Source organism: Coturnix japonica, unplaced genomic scaffold, assembly GCF_054131305.1.
Source record: "Coturnix japonica strain WE unplaced genomic scaffold, WE-NBRP24 Scf046, whole genome shotgun sequence".
In the NCBI taxonomy this organism is placed as follows: domain Eukaryota; kingdom Metazoa; phylum Chordata; class Aves; order Galliformes; family Phasianidae; genus Coturnix; species Coturnix japonica.
In genome coordinates, this window is record NW_028188949.1 from 3379264 (window position 1) to 3406194 (window position 26931).

The window sequence follows — 26931 nt, forward strand, 5'->3', positions numbered from 1 at the left end:
CAGTGAAAAGGGAAACGCAACAGTGAAAGGGAAAAGCAGCAGTGAAAGGGAAGAGCAGAAGTGAAAGGGAAGAGCAGCAGTGAAAGGGAAAAGCAGCAGTGAAAGGGAAGAGCAGCAGTGAAAGGGAAGAGCAGCAGTGAATGGGAAAAGTAGCAGTGAAAGGGAAAAGCAGCAGTGAAAGGGAAAATCAGCAGTGAAAGGGAAAAGCAAGACTAAAAAGGAAAAGCAGCAGTGAAAGGGAAAAGCAAGACTAAAAGGAAAAAGCAGCAGTGAAAGGAAAAAGCAGCAGTGAAAGGGAAAAGCAGCACTAAAAGGAAAAAGCAGCACTGAAAGGGAAATGCAGCATTTAAAGGGAAGAGCAGCAGTGAAAGGGAAGAGCAGCAGTGAAAGGGAAGAGCAGGAATAAAAAGGAAAAGCACGAGTGAAAGGGAAAATCAAGACTAAAATGGAAAAGCAGGACGAAAAGGGAAAAGCAGCAGTGAATGGGAAAAGCCGCAGTGAATGGGAAAAGCAGCAGTGAATGGGAAAAGCAGCAGAGAAAGGGAAAAGCAGCAGAGAAAGGGAAGTGCAGCAGTGAAAGGGAAGAGCAGCAGTGAAAGGGAAGAGCAGCAGTGAAAGGGAAAAGCAAGACTGAAAGGGTAAAACAAGACTAAAAGGGAAAAGCAAGACTGAAAAAGAAAAGCAAGAATAAAAGGGAAAATCAGCAGTGAAAGGGAAGAGCAGCAGTGAAAGGGAAAAGCAGCAGTGAAAGGGAAGAGCAGCAGTGAAAGGGAAAAGCAGCAGGGGAAGGGAAAAGCAGCAGTGAAAGGGAAAAGCAGCAGTGAAAGGGAAAAGCAAGAATAAAAAGGAAAAGCAGAAGTAAAAGGTAAAAGCAGCAGTGAAAGGGAAAAGCAGCAGTGAAATGGAAAAGCAGCAGTAAAGGGAAAAGCAAGACTAAAAGGCAAAAGCAGCAGTGAAAGGGAAAAGCAGCAGTGAAAGGCAAAATCAGCAGTGAAGGGGAAAATCAGCAGTGAAAGGGAAAAGCAGCAGTGAAATGGAAGAGCAGCAGTGAATGGGAAAAGCAGCAGTGAAAGGGAAAAGCAGGACTAAAAGGGAAAATCACGATTGAAAGGGAAAAGCAAGAATAAAAGGGAAAAGCAGCAGAGAAAGGGAAAAGTAGGACAAAAAGGGAAAAGCAGCAGTGAAAGGGAAAAGCAAGAATAAAAAGGAAAAGCAGCAGTTAAAGGAAAAGCAGCAGTGAAAGGGAAAAGCAGCAGTGAAAGGGAAAAGCAGCAGTGTAAGGGAAAAGCAGCAGTGAATGGGAAAAGCAGCAGAGAATGGGAAAAGCAAGACTAAAAGGGAAAAGCAGAAGTGAAAGGGAAAAGCAGCAGTGAATGGGAAAAGTAGCAGTGAAAGGGAAAATCAGCAGTGAAAGGGAAAATCAGCAGTGAAAGGTAAAAGAAGCAGTGAAAGGGAAAAGCAAGACTGAAAGGGAAAAGCAGCAGTGAAAAGGTAAAGCAGCTGTGAAAGGAAAAAGCAGCAGTGAAAGGGAAATGCAGCACTAAAAGGAAAAAGCAGCAGTGAAAGGGAAATGCAGCAATGAAAGGGAAGAGCAGCAGTGAAAGGGAAAAGCAACAGTGAAAGGGAAGAGCAGCAGTGCAAGGGAAGAGCAGCAGTGAAAGGGAAGACGAGCAGTGAAAGGGAAGAGCAGCAGTGAAAGGGAAGAGCAGCAGTGAATGGGAAAATCAGCAGTGAAAGGGAAAAGCAGGACTAAAAAGGAAAAGCAACAGTGAAAGGGAAAAGCAGCAGTGAATGGGAAAAGCAGCAGTGAATGGGAAAAGCAGCAGAGAAAAAAAAAAGCAGCAGAGAAAGGGAAGTGCAGCAGTGAAAGGGAAGAGCAGCAGTGAAAGAGAAAAGCAGCAGTGAAAAAGAAAAGCAAGACTGAAAGGGAAAAGCAAGACTAAAAGGTAAAAGCAAGACTGAAAAAGAAAAGCAAGACTAAAAGGGAAAATCAGCAGTGAAAGGGAAAAGCAAGACTGAAAGGGAAAAGCAAGAATTAAAGGAAAAAGCAGCAGTGAAAAGTTAAAGCAGCAGTGAAAGGGAAAAGCAGCAGTGAAAGGGAAAAGCAAGAATAAAAAGGAAAAGCAGAAGTGAAAGGTAAAAGCAGCAGTGAAAGGGAAAAGCAGCAGTGAAATGGAAAAGCAGCAGTAAAGGGAAAAGCAAGACTAAAAGGCAAAAGCAGCAGTGAAAGGGAAAAGCAACAGTGAAAGGGAAAAGCAGAGTGAACGGGAACAGCAAGACTAAAAGGGAAAAACAGCAGTGAAAGGGAAAAGCAGCAGTGAATGTGAAAATCAGCAGTGAAAGGGAAGAGCAGCAGTGAAAAGGGAAACGCAGCAGTGAAAGGGAAAAGCAGCAGTGAAAGGGAAGAGCAGAAGTGAAAGGGAAGAGCAGCAGTGAAAGGGAAGAGATGCAGTGAAAGGGAAAAGCAGCAGTGAAAGGGAAAAGCAGCAGTGAAAGGGAAGAGCAGAAGTGAAAGGGAAGAGCAGCACTGAAAGGGAAAAGCAGCACTGAAAGGGAAATGCAGCATTTAAAGGTAAGAGCAGCAGTGAAAGGGAAGAGCAGCAGTGAAAGGGAAGAGCAGCAGTGAAAGGGAAGAGCAGCAGTGAAAGGGAAGAGCAGGAATAAAAAGGAAAAGCACGAGTGAAAGGGAAAATCAAGACTAAAATGGAAAAGCAGGACTAAAAGGGAAAAGCAGCAGTGAATGGGAAACGCCGCAGTGAATGGGAAAAGCAGCAGTGAATGGGAAAAGCAGCAGAGAAAGGGAAAAGCAGCAGGGAAAGGGAAGTGCAGCAGTGAAAGGGAAGAGCAGCAGTGAAAGGGAAGAGCAGCAGTGAAAGGGAAAAGCAGCAGGGGAAGGGAAAAGCAGCCGTGAAAGGGAAAAGCAGCAGTAAAGGGAAAAGCAAGACTAAAAGGCAAAAGCAGCAGCGAAAGGGAAAAGCAGCAGTGAAAGGGAAAATCAGCAGTGAAGGGGAAAATCAGCAGTGAAAGGGAAAAGCAACAGTGAAAGGGAAAAGCAAAGTGAACGGGAAAAGCAAGACTAAAAGGGAAAAACAGCAGTGAAAGGGAAAAGCAGCAGTGAATGTGAAAATCAGCAGTGAAAAGGAAGAGCAGCAGTGAAAGGCAAGAGCTGCATTGAAATGGGAAAAGCAGCAGTAAAAGGGAAAAGCAGGACTAAAAGGGAAAAGCACGATTGAAAGGGAAAAGCAAGAATAAAAGGGAAAAGGAGCAGAGAAAGGGAAAAGTAGGACTAAAAGGGAAAAGCAGCAGTGAATGGGAAAAGCAGCAGTGAATGGGAAAAGCAGAAGTGAATGGGAAAAGCAGCAGTGAAAGGGAAAAGCAGGACTAAAAAGAAAAAGCACGATTGAAAGGGAAAAGCAAGAATAAAAGGGAAAAGGAGCAGAGAAAGGAAAAAGTAGGACTAAAAGGGAAGAGCAGCAGTGAATGGGAAAATCAGCAGTGAAAGGGAAAAGCAGGACTAAAAAGGAAAAGGACGAGTGAAAGGGAAAAGCAAGACTAAAAGGGAAAAGCACGAGTGAAAGGGAAAATCAAGACTAAAAGGGAAAATAGCAGAGAAAGGGATAAGCAGGACTAAAAGGGAAAAGCAACAGTGAAAGGGAAAAGCAGCAGTGAATGGGAAAAGCAGCAGTGAATGGGAAAAGCAGCAGAGAAAGGAAAAAGCAGCAGAGAAAGGGAAGTGCAGCAGTGAAAGGGAAGAGCAGCAGTGAATGGGAAGAGCAGCAGTGAAAGGGAAGAGCAGCAGTGAATGGGTAAAGCAGCAGTGAAAGGGAAAAGCAGGACTAAAAGGGAAAAGAAAGACTAAAAGGGAAAAGCATGACTAAAAGGGAAAAGCACTAGTGAAAGGGAAAAGCAAGAATAAAAGGGAAAAGAAGCAGAGAAATGGAAAAGCAGTAGTGAAAGGGAAAAGCAAGACTAAAAGGGAACAGCAGCAGTGAATGGGAAAAGCAGCAGTGAATGGGAAAAGCAGCAGAGAATGGGAAAAGCAGCAGAGAAAGGGAAGTGCAGCAGTGAAAGGGAAGTGCAGCAGTGAAAGGGAAGAGCAGCAGTGAAAGGGAAGTGCAGCAGTGAAAGGGAAGAGCAGCAGTGAAAGGGAAGAGCAGAAGTGAAAGGGAAGAGCAGCAGTGAAAGGGAAAAGCAGCAGTGAAGGGGAAAAGCAGAACTGAAAGGGAAAAGCAGCAGTGAATGGGAAAAGTAGCAGTGAAAGGGAAAAGAAGCAGTGAAAGGGAAAATCAGCAGTGAAAAGGAAAAGCAAGACTAAAAAGGAAAAGCAGCAGTGAAAGGGAAAAGCAAGACTAAAAGGAAAAAGCAGCAGTGAAAGGAAAAAGCAGCAGTGAAAGGGAAAAGCAGCACTAAAAGGAAAAAGCAGCACTGAAAGGGAAATGCAGCATTTAAAGGGAAGAGCAGCAGTGAAAGAGAAGAGCAGCAGTGAAAGGGAAGAGCAGGAATAAAAAGGAAAAGCACGAGTGAAAGGGAAAATCAAGACTAAAATGGAAAAGCAGGACTAAAAGGGAAAAGCAGCACTGAATGGGAAAAGCCGCAGTGAATGGGAAAAGCAGCAGTGAATGGGAAAAGCAGCAGAGAAAGGGAAAAGCAGCAGAGAAAGGGAAGTGCAGCAGTGAAAGGGAAGAGCAGCAGTGAAAGGGAAGAGCAGCAGTGAAAGGGAAAAGCAGCAGTGAAAGGGAAAAGCAAGACTGAAAGGGTAAAGCAAGACTAAAAGGGAAAAGCAAGACTGAAAAAGAAAAGCAAGAATAAAAGGGAAAATCAGCAGTGAAAGGGAAAAGCAGCAGTGAAAGGGAAAAGCAGCAGTGAAAGGGAAGAGCAGCAGTGAAAGGGAAAAGCAGCAGGGGAAGGGAAAAGCAGCAGTGAAAGGGAAAAGCAGCAGTGAAAGGGAAAAGCAAGAATAAAAAGGAAATGCAGAAGTAAAAGGTAAAAGCAGCAGTGAAAGGGAAAAGCAGCAGTGAAATGGAAAAGCAGCAGTAAAGGGAAAAGCAAGACTAAATGGCAAAAGCAGCAGTGAAAGGGAAAAGCAGCAGTGAAAGGGAAAATCAGCAGTGAAGGGGAAAATCAGCAGTGAAAGGGAAAAGCAACAGTGAAAGGGAAAAGCAGCAGAGAATGTGAAAATCAGCAGTGAAAGGGAAGAGCAGCAGTGAAAGGCAAGAGATGCAGTGAAATGGAAGAGCAGCAGTGAATGGGAAAAGCAGCAGTGAAAGGGAAAAGCAGGACTAAAAGGGAAAAGCACGATTGAAAGGGAAAAGCAAGAATAAAAAGGAAAAGCAGCAGAGAAAGGGAAAGGTAGGACAAAAAGGGAAAAGTAGCAGTGAATGGGAAAAGCAGCAGTGAATGGGAAAAGCAGCAGTGAATGGGAAAAGCAGCAGTGAATGGGAAAAGCAGCAGAGAAAGGGAAAAGCAGGACTGAAAGGGAAAAGCAGCAGTAAAAGGGAAAAGCAGCAGTGAAAGGGAAAAGCAAGAATAAAAAGTAAAAGCCGCAGTGAAAGGAAAAGCAGCAGTGAAAGGGAAAAGCAGCAGAGAATGGGAAAAGCAGCAGAGAATGGGAAAAGTAGCAGTGAAAGGGAAAAGCAGCAGTGAAAGGGAAAATCAGCAGTGAAAGGGAAAATCAGCAGTGAAAGGTAAAAAAAGCAGTGAAAGGGAAAAGCAAGACTGAAAGGGAAAAGCAGCAGTGAAAAGGTAAAGCAGCTGTGAAAGGAAAAAGCAGCAGTGAAAGGGAAATGCAGCACTAAAAGGAAAAAGCAGCAGTGAAAGGGAAATGCAGAAATGAAAGGGAAGAGCAGCAGTGAAAGTGAAAAGCAACAGTGAAAGGGAAGAGCAGCAGTGAAAGGGAAGAGCAGCAGTGAAAGGGAAGAGCAGCAGTGAAAGGGAAGAGCAGCAGTGCAAGGGAAGAGCAGCAGTGCAAGGGAAGAGCAGCAGTGAAAGGGAAGACGAGCAGTGAAAGGGAAGAGCAGCAGTGAAAGGGAAGAGCAGCAGTGAATGGGAAAATCAGCAGTGAAAGGGAAAAGCGGGACTAAAAGGGAAAAGAAAGACTAAAAGGGAAAAGCACGAGTGAACGGGAAAAGCACGAGTGAAAGGGAAAAGCAAGAATAAAAGGGAAAAGCAGCAGAGAAAGGGAAAAGCAGGACTAAAAGGGAAAAGCAGCAGTGAAAGGGAAAAGCAGCAGAGAAAGGGAAAAGCTGCAGAGAAAGGGAAGTGCAGCAGTGAAAGGGAAGAGCAGCAGTGAAAGGGAAAAGCAAGACTAAAAGGGAAAATCAGCAGTGAAAGTGAAAAGCAGCAGTGAAAAAGAAAAGCAAGACTGAAAGGGAAAAGCAAGACTAAAAGGGAAAAGCAAGACTGAAAAAGAAAAGCAAGACTAAAAGGGAAAATCAGCAGTGAAAGGGAAAAGCAAGACTGAAAGGGAAAAGCAAGAATTAAAGGAAAAAGCAGCAGTGAAAAGATAAAGCAGCAGTGAAAGGGAAAAGCAGCAGTGAAAGGGAAAAGCAGCAGTGAAATGGAAAAGCAGCAGTAAAGGGAAAAGCAAGACTAAAAGGCAAAAGCAGCAGTGAACGGGAAAAGCAACAGTGAAAGGGAAAAGCAGAGTGAACGGGAACAGCAAGACTAAAAGGGAAAAACAGCAGTGAAAGGGAAAAGCAGCAGTGAATGTGAAAATCAGCAGTGAAAGGGAAGAGCAGCAGTGAAAAGGGAAAAGCAGCAGTGAAAGGGAAGAGCAGAAGTGAAAGGGAAGAGCAGCAGTTAAAGGGAAAAGCAGCAGTGAAAGGGAAAAGCAGCAGTGAAAGGGAAAAGCAGCAGTGAATGTGAAAAGTAGCAGTGAAAGGGAAAATCAGCAGTAAAAGGGAAAAGCAGCACTGAAAGGGAAAAGCAAGAATAAAAGGGAAAAGAAAGACTAAAAGGGAAAAGCAGCAGTGAAAGGAAAAAGCAGCAGTGAAAGGGAAAAGCAGCACTGAAAGGGAAATGCAGCATTTAAAGGTAAGAGCAGCAGTGAAAGGGAAGAGCAGCAGTGAAAGGGAAGAGCAGCAGTGAAAGGGAAGAGCAGCAGTGAAAGGGAAGAGCAGGAATAAAAAGGAAAAGCACGAGTGAAAGGGAAAAGCAAGACTAAAATGGAAAAGCAGGACTAAAAGGGAAAAGCAGCAGTGAATGGGAAACGCCGCAGTGAATGGGAAAAGCAGCAGTGAATGGGAAAAGCAGCAGAGAAAGGGAAAAGCAGCAGAGAAAGGGAAAAGCAGCAGAGAAAGGGAAGTGCAGCAGTGAAAGGGAAGAGCAGCAGTGAAAGGGAAGAGCAGCAGTGAAAGGGAAAAGCAGCAGGGGAAGGGAAAAGCAGCAGTGAAAGGGAAAAGCAGCAGTGAAAGGGAAAAGCAAGAATAAAAAGGAAAAGCAGAAGTAAAAGGTAAAAGCAGGAGTGAAAGGGAAAAGCAGCAGTGAAATGGAAAAGCAGCAGTAAAGGGAAAAGCAAGACTAAAAGGCAAAAGCAGCAGCGAAAGGGAAAAGCAGCAGTGAAAGGGAAAAGCAACAGTGAAAGGGAAAAGCAGAGTGAACGGGAAAAGCAAGACTAAAAGGGAAAAACAGCAGTGAAAGGGAAAAGCAGCAGTGAATGTGAAAATCAGCAGTGAAAGGGAAGAGCAGCAGTGAAAGGCAAGAGCTGCAGTGAAATGGAAGAGCAGCAGTGAATGGGAAAAGCAGCAGTAAAAGGGAAAAGCAGGACTAAAAGGGAAAAGCACGATTGAAAGGGAAAAGCAAGAATAAAAGGGAAAAGGAGCAGAGAAAGTGAAAAGTAGGACTACAAGGGAAAAGCAGCAGTGAATGGGAAAAGCAGCAGTGAATGGGAAAAGGAGAAGTGAATGGGAAAAGCAGCAGTGAAAAGGAAAAGCAGGACTAAAAGGGAAAAGCACGAGTGAAAGGGAAAAGCAAGAATAAAAGGGAAAAGGAGCAGAGAAAGGGAAAAGTAGGACTAAAAGGGAAGAGCAGCAGTGAATGGGAAAATCAGCAGTGAAAGGGAAAAGCAGGACTAAAAAGGAAAAGCACGAGTGAAAGGGAAAAGCAAGATTAAAAGGGAAAAGCACGAGTGAAAGGGAAAATCAAGACTAAAAGGGAAAATAGCAGAGAAAGGGAAAAGCAGGACTAAAAGGAAAAAGCAACAGTGAAAGGGAAAATAAGCAGTGAATGGGAAAAGCAGCAGTGAATGGGAAAAGCAGCAGAGAAAGGAAAAAGCAGCAGAGAAAGGGAAGTGCAGCAGTGAAAGGGAAGAGCAGCAGTGAAAGAGAAAAGCAGCAGTGAAAAAGAAAAGCAAGACTGAAAGGGAAAAGCAAGACTAAAAGGGAAAAGCAAGACTGAAAAAGAAAAGCAAGACTAAAAGGGAAAATCAGCAGTGAAAGGGAAAAGCAAGACTGAAAGGGAAAAGCAAGAATTAAAGGGAAAAGCAGCAGTGAAAAGCTAAAGCAGCAGTGAAAGGTAAAGGCAGCAGTCAAAGGGAAAAGCAGCAGTGAAATGGAAAAGCAGCAGTAAAGGGAAAAGCAAGACTAAAAGGCAAAAGCAGCAGTGAAAGGGAAAAGCAGCAGTGAAAGGGAAAATCAGCAGTGATGGGGAAAATCAGCAGTGAAAGGGAAAAGCAACAGTGAAAGGGAAAAGCAGAGTGAACGGGAACAGCAAGACCAAAAGGGAAAAACAGCAGTGAAAGGGAAAAGCAGCAGTGAAAAGGGAAACGCAGCAGTGAAAAGGGAAACGCAGCAGTGAAAGGGAAAAGCAGCAGTGAAAGGGAAAAGCAGCAGTGAAAGGGAAAAGCAGCAGTGAATGGGAAAAGTAGCAGTGAAAGGGAAGAGCAGCAGTTAAAGGGAAGAGCAGCAGTGAAAAAGAAGAGCAGCAGTGAAAGGGAAGAGCAGCAGTGAAAGGGAAAAGCAGCAGGGGAAGGGAAAAGCAGCAGTGAAAGGGAAAAGCAGCAGTGAAAAGGAAAAGCAAGAATAAAAAGGAAAAGCAGAAGTAAAAGGTAAAAGCAGGAGTGAAAGGGAAAAGCAGCAGTGAAATGGAAAAGCAGGAGTAAAGGGAAAAGCAAGACTAAAAGGCAAAAGCAGCAGTGAAAGGTAAAAGCAGCAGTGAAAGGGAAAATCAGCAGTGAAGGGGAAAATCAGCAGTGAAAGGGAAAAGCAACAGTGAAAGGGAAAAGCAGAGTGAACGGTAAAAGCAAGACTAAAAGGGAAAAACAGCAGTGAAAGGGAAAAGCAGCAGTGAATGTGAAAATCAGCAGTGAAAGGGAAAAGCAGCAGTGAATGGGAAAAGCAGCAGTGAAAGGGAAAAGCAGGACTAAAAGGGAAAAGCAGCAGTAAAAGGGAAAAGCAGCAGTGAAAGGGAAAAGCAAGAATAAAAAGGAAAAGCAGCAGTGAAAAGGGAAAAGCAGCAGTGAAAGGGAAAAGCAGCAGTGAAAGGGAAAATCAGCAGTTAAAGGGAAAAGCAGCAGTGAGAGGTAAAAGAAGCAGTGAAAGGGAAAAGCAAGACTTAAAGGGAAAAGCAGCAGTGAAAAGTTAAAGAAGCTGTGAAAGGAAAAAGCAGCAGTGAAAGGGAAATGCAGCACTAAAAGGAAAAAGCAGCAGTGAAAGGGAAATGCAGCAATGAAAGGGAAGAGCAGCAGTGAAAGGGAAAAGCAACAGTGAAAGGGAAGAGCAGCAGTGAAAGGGAAGAGCAGCAGTGAAAGGGAAGAGCAGCAGTGAAAGGGAAGAGCAGCAGTGAAAGGGAAGAGCAGCAGTGAAAGGGAAGAGCAGCAGTGAATGGGAAAATCAGCAGTGAAAGGGAAAAGCAGGACTAAAAAGGAAAAGCACGAGTGAAAGGGAAATGCAAGACTAAAAGGGAAAATAGCAGAGAAAGGGAAAAGCAGGTCTAAAAGGGAAAAGCAACAGTGAAAGGGAAAAGCAGCAGTGAATGGGAAAAGCAGCAGTGAATGGGAAAAGCAGCAGAGAAAGGAAAAAGTAGCAGAGAAAGGGAAGTGCAGCAGTGAAAGGGAAGAGCAGCAGTGAAAGAGAAAAGCAGCAGTGAAAAAGAAAAGCAAGATTGAAAGGGTAAAGCAAGACTAAAAGGAAAAAGCAAGACTGAAAAAGAAAAGCAAGACTAAAAGGGAAAATCAGCAGTGAAAGGGAAAAGCAGCAGTGAAAGGGAAGAGCAGCAGTGAAAGGGAAGAGCAGCAGGGGAAGAGAAAAGCAGCAGTGAAAGGGAAAAGCAGCAGTGAAAGGAAAAAGCAAGACTAAAAGGGAAAAGCAGCAGTGAAAGGGAAAAGCAAGAATAAAAAGGAAAAGCAGCAGTGAAAGGGAAAAGCAGCAGTGAAAGGGAAAAGCAGCATGAAAGGGAAAAGCAGCATGAAAGGGAAAAGCAGCAGTGAAAGGGAAAAGCAAGACAAAAAGGGAAAAGCAGCAGTGAAAGGGAAAATCAGCAGTGAACGGGAAAATCAGCAGTGAAAGGGAAAATCAGCAGTGAAAGGGAAAATCAGCAGTGAAAGGGAAAAGCAGCAGTGAAAGGGAAAAGCAACAGTGAAAGGGAAGAGCAGCAGTGAAAGGGAAGAGCAGCAGTGAAAGGGAAGAGCAGCAGTGCAAGGGAAGAGCAGCAGTGAAAGGGAAGAGCAGCAGTGAAAGGGAAGACGAGCAGTGAAAGGGAAGAGCAGCAGTGAAAGGGAAGAGCAGCAGTGAAAGGGAAGAGCAGCAGTGAAAGGGAAAAGCAGGACTAGAAAGGAAAAGCACGAGTGAAAGGGAAAAGCAAGACTAAAAGGGAAAAGCACGAGTGAAAGGGAAAATCAAGACTAAAAGGGAAAGTAGCAGAGAAAGGGAAAAGCAGGACTAAAAGGTAAAAGCAACAGTGAAAGGGAAAAGCAGCAGTGAATGGGAAAAGCAGCAGTGAATGGGAAAAGCAGCAGTGAAAGGGAAGAGCAGCAGTGAAAGGGAAGACGAGCAGTGAAAGGGAAGAGCAGCAGTGAAAGGGAAGAGCAGCAGTGAAAGGGAAGAGCAGCAGTGAAAGGGAAAAGCAGGACTAGAAAGGAAAAGCAAGACTAAAAGGGAAAATCAGCAGTGAAAGGGAAAAGCAGCAGTGAAAGGGAAGAGCAGCAGTGAAAGGGAAGAGCAGCAGGGGACGGGAAAAACAGCAGTGAAAGGGAAAAGCAGCAGTGAAAGGGAAAAGCAAGAATAAAAAGGAAAAGCAGAAGTGAAAGGTAAAAGCAGCAGTGTAGGGAAAAGCAGCAGTGAAATGGAAAAGCAGCAGTAAAGGGAAAAGCAAGACTAAAAGGCAAAAGCAGCAGTGAAAGGGAAAAGCAGCAGTGAAAGGGAAAAGCAGCAGTGAAAGGGAAAAGCCACAGTGAAAGGGAAAAGCAGAGTGAACGGGAACAGCAAGACTAAAAGGGAAAAACAGCAGTGAAAGAGAAAAGCAGCAGTGAATGTGAAAATCAGCAGTGAAAGGGAAGAGCAGCAGTGAAAGGCAAGAGCAGCAGTGAAAGGGAAGAGCTGCAGTGAAATGGAAGAGCAGCAGTGAATGGGAAAAGCAGCAGTGAAAGGGAAAAGAAGGACTAAAAGGGAAAAGCACGATTGAAAGGGAAAAGCAAGAATAAAAGGGAAAAGCAGCAGAGAAAGGGAAAAGTAGGACTAAAAGGGAAAAGCAGCAGTGAATGGGAAAAGCAGCAGTGAATGGGAAAAGCAGCAGTGAATGGGAAAAGCAGCAGTGAAAGGGAAAAGCAGCAGTGAAAGGGAAAAGCAAGAATAAAAAGGAAAAGCAGCAGTGAAAGGAAAAGCAGCAGTGAAAGGGAAAAGCAGCAGTGAAAGGGAAAAACAGCAGTATAAGGGAAAAGCAGCAGTGAATGGGAAAAGCAGCAGAGAATGGGAAAAGCAAGATTAAAAGGGAAAAGCAAGACTAAAAGGGAAAAGCAGCAGTGAAAAGGTAAAGCAGCTGTGAAAGGAAAAAGCAGCAGTGAAAGGGAAATGCAGCACTAAAAGGAAAAAGCAGCAGTGAAAGGGAAGAGCAGCAATGAAAGGGAAGAGCAGCAGTGAAAGGGAAAAGCAACAGTGAAAGGGAAGAGCAGCAGTGAAAGGGAAGAGCAGCAGTGAAAGGGAAGAGCAGCAGTGAAAGGGAAGAGCAGCAGTGAAAGGGAAGAGCAGCAGTGAAAGGGAAGACGAGCAGTGAAATGGAAGAGCAGCAGTGAAAGGGAAGAGCAGCAGTGAATGGGAAAATCAGCAGTGAAAGAGAAAAGCTGGACTAAAAAGGAAAAGCACGAGTGAAAGGGAAAAGCAAGACTAAAAGGGAAAAGCACGAGTGAAAGGGAAAATCAAGACTAAAAGGGAAAATAGCAGAGAAAGGGAAAAGCAGGACTAAAAGGGAAAAGCAACAGTGAAAGGGAAAAGCAGCAGTGAATGGGAAAAGCAGCAGTGAATGGGAAAAGCAGCAGAGAAAGGAAAAAGCAGCAGAGAAAGGAAAAAGCAGCAGTGAAAAAGAAGAGCAGCAGTGAAAGGGAAGAGCAGCAGTGAAAGAGAAAAGCAGCAGTGAAAAAGAAAAGCAAGACTGAAAGAGAAAAGCAAGACTAAAAGTGAAAAGCAAGACTGAAAAAGAAAAGCAAGACTAAAAGGGAAAATCAGCAGTGAAAGGGAAAAGCAGCAGTGAAAGGGAAGAGCAGCAGAGAAAGGGAAGAGCAGCAGGGGAAGAGAAAAGCAGCAGTGAAAGGGAAAAGCAGCAGTGAAAGGAAAAAGCAAGACTGAAAGGGAAAAGCAGCAGTGAAAGGGAAAAGCAAGAATAAAAAGGAAAGCAGCAGTGAAAGGGAAAAGCAGCAGTGAAAGGGAAGAGCAGCAGTGAAACGGAAGAGCAGCAGTGAAAGGGAAGAGCAGCAGTGAAAGGGAAGAGCAGCAGTGAAAGGGAAGAGCAGCAGTGAAAGGGAAGACGAGCAGTGAAAGGGAAGAGCAGCAGTGAAAGGGAAGAGCAGCAGTGAATGGGAAAATCAGCAGTGAAAGAGAAAAGCAGGACTAAAAAGGAAAAGAACGAGTGAAAGGGAAAAGCAAGACTAAAAGGGAAAAGCACGAGTGAAAGGGAAAAGCAAGACTAAAAGGGAAAATAGCAGAGAAAGGGAAAAGCAGGACTAAAAGGGAAAAGCAACAGTGAAAGGGAAAATCAGCAGTGAATGGGAAAAGCAGCAGTGAATGGGAAAAGCAGCAGAGAAAGGAAAAAGCAGCAGAGAAAGGGAAGTGCAGCAGTGAAAGGGAAGAGCAGCAGTGAAAGGGAAAAGCAGCAGTGAAAGGGAAAAGCAAGAATAAAAAGGAAAAGCAGCAGTGAAAGGAAAAGCAGCAGTGAAAGGGAAAAGCAGCAGTGAAAGGGAAAAACAGCAGTATAAGGGAAAAGCAGCAGTGAATGGGAAAAGCAGCAGAGAATGGGAAAAGCAAGATTAAAAGGGAAAAGCAAGACTAAAAGGGAAAAGCAGCAGTGAAAAGGTAAAGCAGCTGTGAAAGGAAAAAGCAGCAGTGAAAGGGAAATGCAGCACTAAAAGGAAAAAGCAGCAGTGAAATGGAAGAGCAGCAATGAAAGGGAAGAGCAGCAGTGAAAGGGAAAAGCAACAGTGAAAGGGAAGAGCAGCAGTGAAAGGGAAGAGCAGCAGTGAAAGGGAAGAGCAGCAGTGAAAGGGAAGAGCAGCAGTGAAAGGGAAGAGCAGCAGTGAAAGGGAAGAGCAGCAGTGAAAGGGAAGACGAGCAGTGAAATGGAAGAGCAGCAGTGAAAGGGAAGAGCAGCAGTGAATGGGAAAATCAGCAGTGAAAGAGAAAAGCTGGACTAAAAAGGAAAAGCACGAGTGAAAGGGAAAAGCAAGACTAAAAGGGAAAAGCACGAGTGAAAGGGAAAATCAAGACTAAAAGGGAAAATAGCAGAGAAAGGGAAAAGCAGGACTAAAAGGGAAAAGCAACAGTGAAAGGGAAAAGCAGCAGTGAATGGGAAAAGCAGCAGTGAATGGGAAAAGCAGCAGAGAAAGGAAAAAGCAGCAGAGAAAGGAAAAAGCAGCAGTGAAAAAGAAGAGCAGCAGTGAAAGGGAAGAGCAGCAGTGAAAGAGAAAAGCAGCAGTGAAAAAGAAAAGCAAGACTGAAAGAGAAAAGCAAGACTAAAAGTGAAAAGCAAGACTGAAAAAGAAAAGCAAGACTAAAAGGGAAAATCAGCAGTGAAAGGGAAAAGCAGCAGTGAAAGGGAAGAGCAGCAGTGAAAGGGAAAAGGAGCAGAGAAAGGGAAAAGCAGCAGAGAAAGGGAAGTGCAGCAGTGAAAGGGAAGAGCAGCAGTGAAAGGGAAGAGCAGCAGTGAAAGGGAAAAGCAGCAGGGGAAGGGAAAAGCAGCAGGGGAAGGGTAAAGCAGCAGTGAAAGGGAAAAGCAGCAGTGAAAGGGAAAAGCAGTAGTGAAAGGGAAAAGTAGAATGAAAGGGAAAAGCAGCAGTGAAAGGGAAAAGCAAGACTAAAAGGGAAAAGCAGCAGTTAAATGGAAAAGCAGCAGTGAAAGGGAAAATCAGCAGTGAAGGGGAAAATCAGCAGTGAAAGGGAAAAGCAGCAGTGAAAGGGAAGAGCAACAGTGAAAGGGAAAAGCAGCAGTGAAAGGGAAAAGCAGAGTGAACGGGAAAAGCAAGACTTAAAAGGGAAATACAGCAGTGAAAGGGAAAAGCAGCAGTGAATGGGAAAATCAGCAGTGAAAGGGAAGAGCAGCAGTGAAAGGGAAGAGCTGCAGTGAAAGGGAAGAGCTGCAGTGAAAGGGAAGAGCAGCAGTGAATGGGAAAAGCAGCAGTGAAAGGGAAAAGCGGGACTAAAAGGGAAAAGAAAGACTAAAAGGGAAAAGCACGAGTGAACGGGAAAAGCACGAGTGAAAGGGAAAAGCAAGAATAAAAGGGAAAAGCAGCAGAGAAAGGGAAAAGCAGGACTAAAAGGGAAAAGCAGCAGTGAAAGGGAAAAGCAGCAGAGAAAGGGAAAAGCTGCAGAGAAAGGGAAGTGCAGCAGTGAAAGGGAAGAGCAGCAGTGAAAGGGAAAAGCAGCAGTAAAAGGGAAAAGCAAGACTGAAAGGGAAAAGCAAGACTAAAAGGGAAAAGCAAGACTAAAAGGGAAAATCAGCAGTGAAAGGAAAATCAGCAGTGAATGGGAAAAGCAGCAGAGAATGGGAAAAGCAAGATTAAAAGGGAAAAGCAGAAGTGAAAGGGAAAAGCAGCAGTGAATGGGAAAATCAGCAGTGAAAGGGAAAAGCAAGACTAAAAGGGAAAAGCAAGACTAAAAGGGAAAAGCAGCAGTGAAAAGGTAAAGCAGCTGTGAAAGGAAAAAGCAGCAGTGAAAGGGAAATGCAGCACTAAAAGGAAAAAGCAGCAGTGAAAGGGAAGAGCAGCAATGAAAGGGAAAAGCAGCAGTGAAAGGGAAGAGCAGCAGTGAAAGGGAAGAGCAGCAGTGAAAGGGAAGAGCAGCAGTGAAAGGGAAGAGCAGCAGTGAAAGGGAAGACGAGCAGTGAAAGGGAAGAGCAGCAGTGAAAGGGAAGAGCAGCAGTGAATGGGAAAATCAGCAGTGAAAGAGAAAAGCAGGACTAAAAAGGAAAAGCACGAGTGAAAGGGAAAAGCAAGACTAAAAGGGAAAAGCACGAGTGAAAGGGAAAATCAAGACTAAAAGGGAAAATAGCAGAGAAAGGGAAAAGCAGGACTAAAAGGTAAAAGGAACAGTGAAAGGGAAAAGCAGCAGTGAATGGGAAAAGCAGCAGTGAATGGGAAAAGCAGCAGAGAAAGGAAAAAGCAGCAGAGAAAGGAAAAAGCAGCAGTGAAAAAGAAGAGCAGCAGTGAAAGGGAAGAGCAGCAGTGAAAGAGAAAAGCAGCAGTGAAAAAGAAAAGCAAGACTGAAAGAGAAAAGCAAGACTAAAAGTGAAAAGCAAGACTGAAAAAGAAAAGCAAGACTAAAAGGGAAAATCAGCAGTGAAAGGGAAAAGCAGCAGTGAAAGGGAAGAGCAGCAGTGAAAGGGAGGAGCAGCAGGGGAAGAGAAAAGCAGCAGTGAAAGGGAAAAGCAGCAGTGAAAGGAAAAAGCAAGACTAAAAGGGAAAAGCAGCAGTGAAAGGGAAAAGCAAGAATAAAAAGGAAAGCAGCAGTGAAAGGGAAAAGCAGCAGTGAAAGGGAAGAGCAGCAGTGAAAGGGAAGAGCAGCAGTGAAAGGGAAGAGCAGCAGTGAAAGGGAAGAGCAGCAGTGAATGGGAAAATCAGCAGTGAAAAGGGAAAAGCAGCAGTGAAAGGGAAAAGCAGCAGTGAAAGGGAAGAGCAGCAGTGAAAAGGAAAAGCAGCAGTGAAAGTGAAAATCAGCAGTGAAAGGGAAGAGCCACAGTTAAAGGGAAGAGCCGCAGTGAAAGGGAAAAGCAGTACTTAATAAGAAAAGCAGCAGTGAAAGGGAAAAGCCGCAGTGAAAGGGAAAAGCAGTACTTAATAAGAAAAGCAGCAGTGAAAGGGAAAATCAGCAGTGAAAGGGAAAAGGAGAAGTGAAAGGGAAAAGGAGAAGTGAAAGGGAAAAACAGCAGTGAAAGGGAAGAGCAGCAGTGAAAGGGAAAAGCAGCAGTGAAATGGAAGAGCAGCAGTGAAAGGGAAAAGCAGCAGTGAAATGGAAGAGCAGCAGTGAAAGGGAAAAGCAGCAGTGAAAGGGAAAATCAGCAGTGAAAGGGAAAAGCAGCAGTGAACGGGAAAAGCAGCAGTGAAAGGGAAAAGCAGAACAGAAAGGGAAAAGTAAGACTGAAAGGAAAAAGCAGCAGTGAAAGGGAAAAGCAAGACTAAAAGGGAAAAGCAAGACTAAAAGGGAAAAGCAAGACTAAAAGGGAAAATAAGCAGTGAAAAGGAAATGCGAGACTAAAAGGGAAAAGCAAGACTAAAAGGGAAAAGCAGCAGTGAAAGGGAAATGCAAGACTAAAAGTGAAAAGCAAGACTAAAAGGGAAAAGCAGCATGGAATGGGAAAAGCAGCAGTGAAAGGGAAAAGCAGCAGTGAAAGGGAAATGCAAGACTAAAAGTGAAAAGCAAGACTAAAAGGGAAAAGCAGCATGGAATGGGAAAAGCAGCAGTGAAAGGGAAAAGCAGCAGTGAAAGGGAAAAGCAGCAGTGAAAGGGAAAATCAGCAGTGAAAGAGAAAAGCAGCAGTGAAAGGGAAAAGCAGCAGTGAACGGGAAAAGCAAGAATAAAAGGGAAAAGCAGCAATGAATGGGAAAAGCAAGACTAATAGGGAAAAGCAGCATGAAAGGGAAAAGCGGCAGTGAAAGGGAAAAGCGGCAGTGACATGGAAAAGGAACAAGAAAATGCAGCCCTGAAAGGGAGAAGCAGAACTGATAAAGAAAAGGAGCCCTGAAAGGGAAAAGGAGCCCTGAAAAAGAAAATAAGCAAAGGAAAGCAGCCCTGAAAGGGATAAGCAGCCCTGAGAAAGAAAATAAGCAATGAAATGCAGCCCTGAAAGTGAAAAGGAGCCCCGAAAGGGAAAGGAACAGCATAAAGTAACACTGATAGGGAAAAGGAGTACATAAAGGGCAAAGGCAGCACTGAAAGAGAAAAGAAGCCCTGAAAGGGAAAAACATCAAAGCAAGGGAAAAGAAGCACTGAAATGTAAAAGGAACAAGCACAGGGAGCAGGCAGGTAGGCACAGCAAAGCAGCAAGCAAAGCCCAATCTCTCAGAGGGGGCCTGCTAACAGGAAGCCCAGCTATTGCCCTCCCAAAGAAACTCCACCATTTTGACATCCAAAACAGAAACTACGGTTTCGGTTCTCATGACTCTTCCCTGCGCTCCGAAATAAATGGTTTCGTGACATCCTCTACCACACTGCAACTGCTCAGAATAATCAAAATTATATCATTCATGACATAAGAAACTCACTTTTGCCTGGTGGCAACGACAGTCCATTCCCATCCTGTCCCTCCATTTAATGAACATTGCATTTGGCCTTCTAACAGCCTCCTGGATGAATCCACCAAAAGCAAGGAAGCACCCTGCCCTTACTCTGAAGAGAGAAAGAAAGCAAGGTTCATGGAAACAGGCACACAAGGCTCGCAACAAGACACGGTGCTCCAGATCATGCCAGAGATAGGACTACCACAGTGCCAGAACATGATTTACCACTAAAGGAAACATCTGGGAGCACATTCACAACTTCAGCACAAGCTGTAATGGCTCAGCATATTTAGCTTTCTTATCGTTCAGCTGGAGAACGAGATACTCCGAAGTATCAGTCAGCAAGCACTCGGATGAGCCTGACCTCTGGTTTTAACGATGACAGACATCATTACTGCCACCTCTGACACCTTACCAGGAGATGCTTCCATTTATTAGCCTGGTCTTGATTCCTTCCATCAGCAGCTGCTCCTAAACTGACCTCCATTCATACAGTGATACCACTGACTTCTAGCACGAGCTGACCTGCAAGACAGAGAAGAGAAAGCAGGATGGCAACAAATACTGACATAGCACAATCTAATATTCTTGAACAGCCGCAAAAGAGACAAAACAGGAGAGAAACGCATCCGCAGCAACACCCCAGTTCATAAAGAAATGCAACTCCAGCCTGGCCTCAGCAGCCCTTATATATTTCTTACACATTTGATTAAGCCAACTGCAATTTGAACCAGGAGAATTCACAGTCTCTTGCAAATGTCACCGTAAAGCAGAATAGGACACAGCAAAAAAAAAAAAAAAAAAAAAAAGAAAAAGAAAAAAAAAAAAGAAATATAAAGAAAAAAAGCAAGCCAAAAACCAGGGAATCAAAGTTTAAAAAACCACAGAAAACAAATAGAAAAAAAACACATACTATCTGTAACAACAGAAAGACTAGCACAGTGTGAATATACTACAAAGGTAAGGAAAGAATGGCTCACCCACCACTGAGGATGGAAGTGCACAGAACAAACTCCACAGAGGAGAAACCATCAAAAAAAATTCCACCCAGGGGCAGTCAGCCTTCAAAAATGAGCTGTAAGAGAGGTGCAGCCAGGCTCCATCCCTTCCAGTCACTCAGCTGCATTGCCCTCACCTGCACTAACCAGGGCTGACCAGGTCCCTTCCCTAGGTGATAATCAGTGGCTCAGGCTGTGATTCAACAGTTCTCATACAGCGTATATAAAGAAAAATAGCAAAGCATAGATGAAAAACACAACAACAAATAAACCATGAAGGATTTTAGGAAATAACACAGAATTAAAAAAAATAATAATAATAAAAGCAAAGAAAAAATGATAAATCAAACAAAAGAAAAAAACTAAGACAAGGAAAAACAGAAAAAAACTTATAAAAAAACCAAAGAACAAAAAACAAAAAACAAAAAACAAAAAAAACACGACATAGAAAACACCAAATAGGAAAGAAAACCATAGAACTGCAAAGGAAAAAAAATAACACAGCAAAGCAAAGCACAGATGATAAAAAACAACAAGGAAAACACACCTCCCTGACATGACATCTTGCCTCCTGAGCAGGTCACAGTGTCCCTCACTCAGATGTAGAGCAGGAAGGAAGCTGAGACCCCATGTGTTCCTTGCTGCGCACTCCCATCTAAAAGGTCCATATGCTCTGAAGAGTGAGCAAAGCCTCAAAATGGTGGTAAGGTAACACTTTGCTATAGAAAGGGAAAGGGGAACTTCACAGAAACCAAGACAAAGGGTAACTGTACATTTAAAAGTGCAGGGAAAGGGGGAATTGCAGACACTTAGTCAAAATAAAGCCAGAGAAGAGGGCAATAAAGATAAGAAGAAACTGTCCGGAGACCTCTGACAAGAAGGATTAGATCCCCCCCCGGGCAAGATGATGCCGACATGGGAGAACAATAACAGCAGATAACACCAAGAAGAAAACAGAAGAAGACTTTCACCCCAAAACATCGGCAAGGGTCACGGGGAATGGGGTCAGGGGGAATGAGGGAATGGGGTCGCGGGGAACGGGGCCATAGGGAATGTAATGAATATGTAATCAAACTGAGGAGGAGACTATTGTTTATGTATTAGCTTAACCTATATCTGTAACACACTTTTCTCTTTACGGTGTGCAAGTTTGGAGGAGCTATCCCCCTTGCACCCGGCGCTGCGCAACGCTGGAATAAACATACCTGCTTTATAACCCATCTCTGGATTATAGAGTTTGATTCCACAAGTCAATTTGGCACCCCAGATGGGACCCTCTCTGTTCGGCTGCAGGACCAGCTGAGAAGGGGGACGCCTTTGGCGCGCCCCGAGATTTCTCGGAAGGACTCCCCTCCCTCATCTGATCACTGCAGGAGCAGACAAGAACCATCTATCGGCGGACCAGGTATGTGAAATGGGGGACCCGTAAGTCGTGAGGAGACGTCCTACGCAGGGCACAGTGGAGTCGGCGTGCTCCCCCCCAGGGATGTGAGCTCACGGGTTAGGTTAGGTTGCCGGCTGGGTTAGGACTCCCTAGGGAATGCTTACAAAGGGGCCAGTAAGTCGTACGCATGGTAAAAGAGCTATTGCTCACATTCAGGTGATTGCTAATTGGGCAGAGCTTGTCTGCTCTCTGGTACAGGGTGATTTGGGTAATCCTGGGATAATTGGTATCATACAGCGCTGTCTATATAGGTGACCTAAGTCAACAACTAGCACCGGTGTTCTTAACATCTTTGGTTAAGCTTAACAAATGATATATTGTAATTGTGTTTGAATTGTCGTGTGAGTGTGGTGTGAGTGAGACGCAGCACAGCTGCGGGGCGAGTGTGGAGTCCTGACCCGCGGTTCCGTCCTCCCACGAGGGAAACGGCCGGGGACGGACGAAGCGAAAGTTGTCTCCAATACTTGTTTGTCTTTGTTTTAATACATGTTTATTTTGTATTATTAATTACTGGTTGTTGTAAAGTATGTGGTCATAAGTCATAACAATGCTGTTGTGTCAGAAGTGGTTTTACTTATAAAAGAATACGGTGTTTTATATTAAGTTACGATGGGAAAATCACAGAGCAAAGAGGTCCCTGCGCGCTCACCCCTGACGTGTATACTGGCACATTGGCGAGATATCGCTGGGGAACCAGGAGGAACCCTGAGCTGAAAAAAAATTCTGATTAAATATTGTAATCAGTGGTGGTTGATGTATAAGCTAGAGGACAGGGACAATGAACATATAGAGGGATGTCTGTGTGGTATGAGTATCAAGCCATTTATGTGATACTGTGTTCTGCCTGCGAAGAGGTGTAAGGGAGGTGGGTCAGTCAGTGATGGCTCTGTGGCGAGAGGTGTATAACTGAACGATATGGATTGCTAAGGGAAAGTTATAAGGTAGTAAGAGTGTTTATGGAAACTGAAGAACTGTGTTGTTTGATTTGTGGGTTTTGAAGGGAATGGGACAAACTGTTTTGCTGGTATAAGAAAGTGTAGTTGTTAATGTCATACGGAAGTATCGTTGAGGGTACGTGGAAGTGTAAATGAGGGTACAAATAGTGGAATAGTGTACAGAGGAAAAAGGGTTAAAGAGAAAGTGAGTTTATCTGTGCTGGCATGAGAACAACCCCCCCGCACCGTTCCCCTGCAATCAGAACTCTCAGAGTGGGAGAGGGAGCCAGGGTCAGAGACTGCTGCAGTAAACAGCAAAGGGGAAGGTGGAGAGGACAGGGCACTGGAAGTGAGAATAGCCTTCATGTGCAGAGATGTGGGAAATCTGAAATCTGGGCAGCACTGGATGGCTCTGGAGAGGAGGTGAAATGTAATGATTAGAGTTTGGAAAGCGAAAAAGTTTGGGAAGGACGCAGGTTGAGGAAGGCAAAGATAAAAACAGGGATGTCAGGTCTGAAGAGAGGAGTACAATAAGAAGAAAACAAACAAACAACAACAACAACAGAAAACAAAACAAACACCTGATTGAGAATCAGAGATGTTCAGGAAATTGAGAATAATAACAGCTGTTACTGTTGTGGTGCTAGAGTAGGGCCATAGGACCCAGGGATCCCCCACGAGGAAAGGGGATGGAGGCTTGAAGAGCCCAGGGAGGGCTCTGCTCCGCTGGAATGAAAGCAGTGTACAAACTGCAGTGGGACACTGGTAGAGAAATCTGACCAAGCTGAGTGAGAAGGAATTGTCTCTGATTGCAGAGCTGAACAATGAGAACTTGGGAAGTTTACCCTAGCAGATACACCGATGAAACTGCAGCTAAAGAAGCAGGATAAAGTAGTTCATTTTCTGATGGATATGGGAGCTTCTTACTACCCATAGATGGTTTTGTAACATTAGTAGGTGCTACTGCCCAACAAGAAAAGGCTTACTTTTGGAATTAATTAAATATAAGCTAAGAAAACAAGTAGGAATACAGGAATTCTTGTACCTGTCAGGTTACCCTGGCAAGAAATTTAATAAAACTGGAGCTAAGGGTCAAACAATACTGGCTGATTAAGAATTGTAAGTCTGACTATTAACACAAACTGGGAAAAACAATGTTATACCCCCAGGAGCCACAGCAATCTCAAATAAGACACACTTAGGGGTGTGGGCATCAGGGCCAAAAATTAAGTTAAAAGCAAGAGCTCACCCACTCAGGGTAAAGTGATGCCCTTTGAGGATATGTGACTGTAGAAGGATAAAAGAAATAATAGATAATTTTTTGAGTTTGAATTACTAATTGAATGGGAATCCAAGTACAAAACTCCAGTTTTGCCAATTTGCTAAATTTTTGATAGTTTGGTAGAAGACATGAGGACAAGTAATGGAATTGTTGAATGGATACACTCAGTAATGGAAAATCCATGCACTTTATCAACCAAGTTAAGGAATGACTAGGTGGAGTTTACCTTCTGGATTTGAGGGATGTCTCTTCTGCCTGGTTTGGCTAAAGGAAGCCTAAGGTTATTTGCCTTTGAATAGGAAAGCCCTAATAAAGGGAGAAGAGACTCAGTTAACCTGGACAGTGTTACCCAGGGTTGTGAGAACAGCTTAATGATTTTTGAGAACCGGTCAACTTGTGAGCCTGAGACCTGGGATCCTCCATCCTAGGGTGGAACTTTACCGGAGCATGTGGATGCCACAGCGACAAAAGGACTGTGTAGAATAGACTGAGAGTTTGCTGAGTTTCTTGGTTTACAGAAAGCACAAATAACTCAGAAATTACAGCTGGACTTTGAACCTTAAGGACTACCAAGAAAGAAGCCATCTGCTAAGCCAATGAGCTGCAAACTGCCAAGGAACTCCATACGTTCCCAGGAATGACAGGAGGGTGCTGACCATGGATATACAGCTACGGACTGATGGTAAACCTCAAACAGCTTGAAGTGAGTAAGGGATGGCCAGGGTGCCTGAGGGCAGTGGCTGCACTAGTGCTCAATATTCAAGAAGCCCATAAATCTACACTGGGCCAAAGGATACCAGTTTTAATATCTCATACAGTGTTTACTGTATTGGAGGCAAAAGGGGGGACATTAGTTCATTGGCTCTCACCCCAAAGATTCCTGAAATACCAGGCCATCCTGGTAGAGCAGGGTGATGTAGAAATAATTGTGACTAATATTGTCAACCCAGTATCTTTCCTTAGCGGAACACCCGGAGAACCAGTATTACATGACTGCTTTAAATCAACTGAAGCTGCACATTCCAGCCAGTCAGTCGAACCTGAAGGACGAACCCTTAGAAGATGCAGAAGACACCTGGTTTACCAGAAGCTGCAGTTTTATGAGACAAGGAGACTGTAAGGCAGGACATGCAGTAACTGCTACTGACCAGGTAACCGAAGCACAACCACCAGCTGTGGGGACTTCCCCTCAGAAGACTGAAATAACTGCCTTGACAAGAGCTTTAATCATATGGACAGATGCTAAATATGTGCCACACGCTCATAGTACCATCTGAAAAGAGCAAGGATTGCTCACACACAAGGAAAACAGCCTGATTTAAATCTACCAATGGTTATTATATGTTGTAAAAGACATCAGAAATGTAACACTGTACAGGAAACAGAAAATAAGATGATAGATCAGGTGGCAGAACAGGCAGTTGAAGAGGGCTTCAATTCCAGACGGTAAACTTAAAATCTCTGAAGCCAAGTCAAAACCTGTAAAATATTCTAAAGAGAACAGGAGTCCAATTAATAATTTAGAAAGGAAGAGAGCAAGCTGACAGATGTGTGCATGCCCAAATGGACACATTATTATGCCCTTTAGTATTTTATGGAAATTGGTTATAAGGGAAGATAAGAGAATATATTGAGCAAACCAACACTACAAAGTACAGTCCCAGTACCAGGAATAGGGCACAAGTGGGCCTCATGGGAGAGGGCCTTCCAGGGCAACAACAGCAAATTGAGTTCACAGAACTCCCAAGAAAAGGGGGGTACCATTGTATGAAAATTTCTGTAACCTTAGAAACAATTGAGGATGCTGCTGCAGATGCTTGATGGACAATCCAAAAGGAGATATCCTGTTTATCCAAAGATGCATTGCAACATGGAGTAGGCAGGGATAACACCGATTGGGGAATAGTTTTCTCTGGATCATGGGATAAACTTACTAGTTGCCAAATTTAGGATGACTAAAACAGCTTTTCTTAGCCTGCATCACCTTGCTACTCTTGGTGTGTTTTACTTGTGTTGTTATAAGATGTCTTTTGTGTCTGTACCAAGGTACTGGAAGGGAATACGAGGTTTGGAAGAGACATGAGCTGAGACAAAAGGTAGAGAGCGGAATCTATTTTGAGACCCATTAAGAATCTAGCAGGTAAAAGCCTGCTAGATTAAAGAAAAGGGGGGAATTGAAGAGTGAGCAAAGCCTCAAAATGGTGGTAAGGTAACACTTTGCTATAGAAAGGGAAAGGGGAACTTCACAGAAACCAAGACAAAGGGTAACTGTACATTTAAAAGTGCAGGGAAAGGGGGAATTGCAGACACTTAGTCAAAATAAAGCCAGAGAAGAGGGCAATAAAGATAAGAAGAAACTGTCCGGAGACCTCTGACAAGAAGGATTAGATCCCCCCCCGGGCAAGATGATGCCGACATGGGAGAACAATAACAGCAGATAACACCAAGAAGAAAACAGAAGAAGAATTTCACCCCAAAACATCGGCAAGGGTCACGGGGAATGGGGTCAGGGGGAATGAGGGAATGGGGTCGCGGGGAACGGGGCCATAGGGAATGTAATGAATATGTAATCAAACTGAGGAGGAGACTATTGTTTATGTATTAGCTTAACCTATATCTGTAACACACTTTTCTCTTTACGGTGTGCAAGTTTGGAGGAGCTATCCCCCTTGCACCCGGCGCTGCGCAACGCTGGAATAAACATACCTGCTTTATAACCCATCTCTGGATTATAGAGTTTGATTCCGCGAGTCAGCTCCTTGGGAAGCACAATGCCACCTGGGGAAAAGAGAAAGCAGGAACAGGACATGCAGGCGGCTTTCACCCAGCAGAAGGCCAGATTCTTCTGTCTGTTATCTGCTCCCCTTTTTAGTCCTAACAGGGCCCTGAGGATACAGAAATAGCAGTGCTTAGCAGAAGGACTCGGAGAAGGACCGGTAGAAACTGTCAGGAGGACAACTGGCATCGCATGGACACAAACAGGCTGTTGGTGCAAGGAAGGAAACAGCACCTGAGCATTTCACCAGACAGGTTCCCTCCTCTCTGTCTTCCTGCAAAGATACAAGGATAAAAACCTCATTTCCTCTGAGCAACAATTGGAAACAAGACCAGAAAATTATTAATTCAAAGGCACTTTTAGGAGATGTATAACAGAGTCCTTCCCAGTTACACGAGCTTACGCTGTGGCCTTTGGAGAAACAAGCTGCCTCTGTGGTCCTGAGGGTTCCTTTTTGTCATCTGTTGGGCACAGCAAGAGAGCTTTTCTTGTACAAATCTATGCCCTGTGTACCTTTCTCCATCCCAAAACCTAGAGTTGTGGTGCAGACACTGGATGCTGACCAGAGCAGTAAAAGAACAGAAGAGGGGAAAAGCAGATACAGGTAAGACACCTAAAAGAAAGGAAAAGAGCAGAAGAGAAGGAAGGATACGGTTAAGAACAAAGGACAGAAGATGGAAAGTGCTATAGAGGATTGGACTGGACATGAGCAGATCAGAGCTACACCAAGGTGTGGCTTCTCCCTGTGTCCCTGTCCACCACTGGCAACATCCCCCAATGACAGGGATGATGCTGCTCCAGCAGCTGATGGGGTTGTGGTCTGGGGTTACGTTCTATGCAGAGCCTCCACAACCTGCTACAGACCCCCAGTTCCCTGCCACTTCTTTTTTTTCCAGGTGTCTGCACACAAGGAACAGGTGTTCCCCATGCCCTGCATGCTGGTAATTAGTGTGGGCAATTACTGTGTGGGAATTGGGGGAGGGAAATTCAGGGGTGGGATAGTGAGGAGGAATTGGAGGGGGCTGGGAAATTGTTTGGGTGGGATTGTAGAGATCAGATATGACTGTTAGGATGGGGGATATTTGGTTGGAAATATTGTCATTTCTATTACTCATTGCTTTGTATAAGTTATCAAATGCTTTATGTTCCCTCTGCTACATCTCTGCTTGCAGTCATTTGTGCAGTGACAAAGGTCCTCAGCTCTACATGCCCACCTCCAAGGTAGGATGGAGCACCACAGATGGCAGTGTTCCACAGCTGCCACCAGCAGCCCCAGCTCGTCCCTCCACACCTGAGGTGTGAGTGGCTGTGAGAGGAATGTCTCTGTGGAAGTGCAGCTCATTCCTCCCCTCTGATGGGGGCAGAAGGCATCTGCATTTCCCTCATGGCTCTTATTTCCTGTGTTACTGTGGGAAATGAGCTGAGCCACTGTGCCTCCCTACTATGGCAAGCTCTGCAGCTCTGCCACTGTCTTTATACTCAGCTGCTCCTGTGTGTAATGCTCCACACTTGGACCCTGCAGAGCCCAAAGGCCTCCTTGGCTGCTGTTACTCACCTGGACATTGAGGGTGCTGTGTCTCCAGTC

At 44.4% G+C, this 26931-nt stretch overlaps 1 long non-coding RNA gene across 2 annotated transcripts; it reads right to left on the reverse strand.

Annotated features, from left to right (window-relative positions):
* Positions 1-16822: 16822 nt before the first annotated feature.
* LOC146752403 (uncharacterized) lies at positions 16823-26595 on the reverse strand. Of its 2 annotated transcripts, none has more exons than XR_014940676.1 (3): positions 25277-26595; positions 18327-18436; positions 16823-18020 (listed from the first exon to the last, which is right to left on the reverse strand). It is a non-coding gene; the product is annotated as an uncharacterized LOC146752403 (long non-coding RNA). The 2 variants fall into 2 exon arrangements; XR_014940677.1 differs by lacking the exon at positions 25277-26595 and adding an exon at positions 19047-19132.
* Positions 26596-26931: the final 336 nt, after the last annotated feature.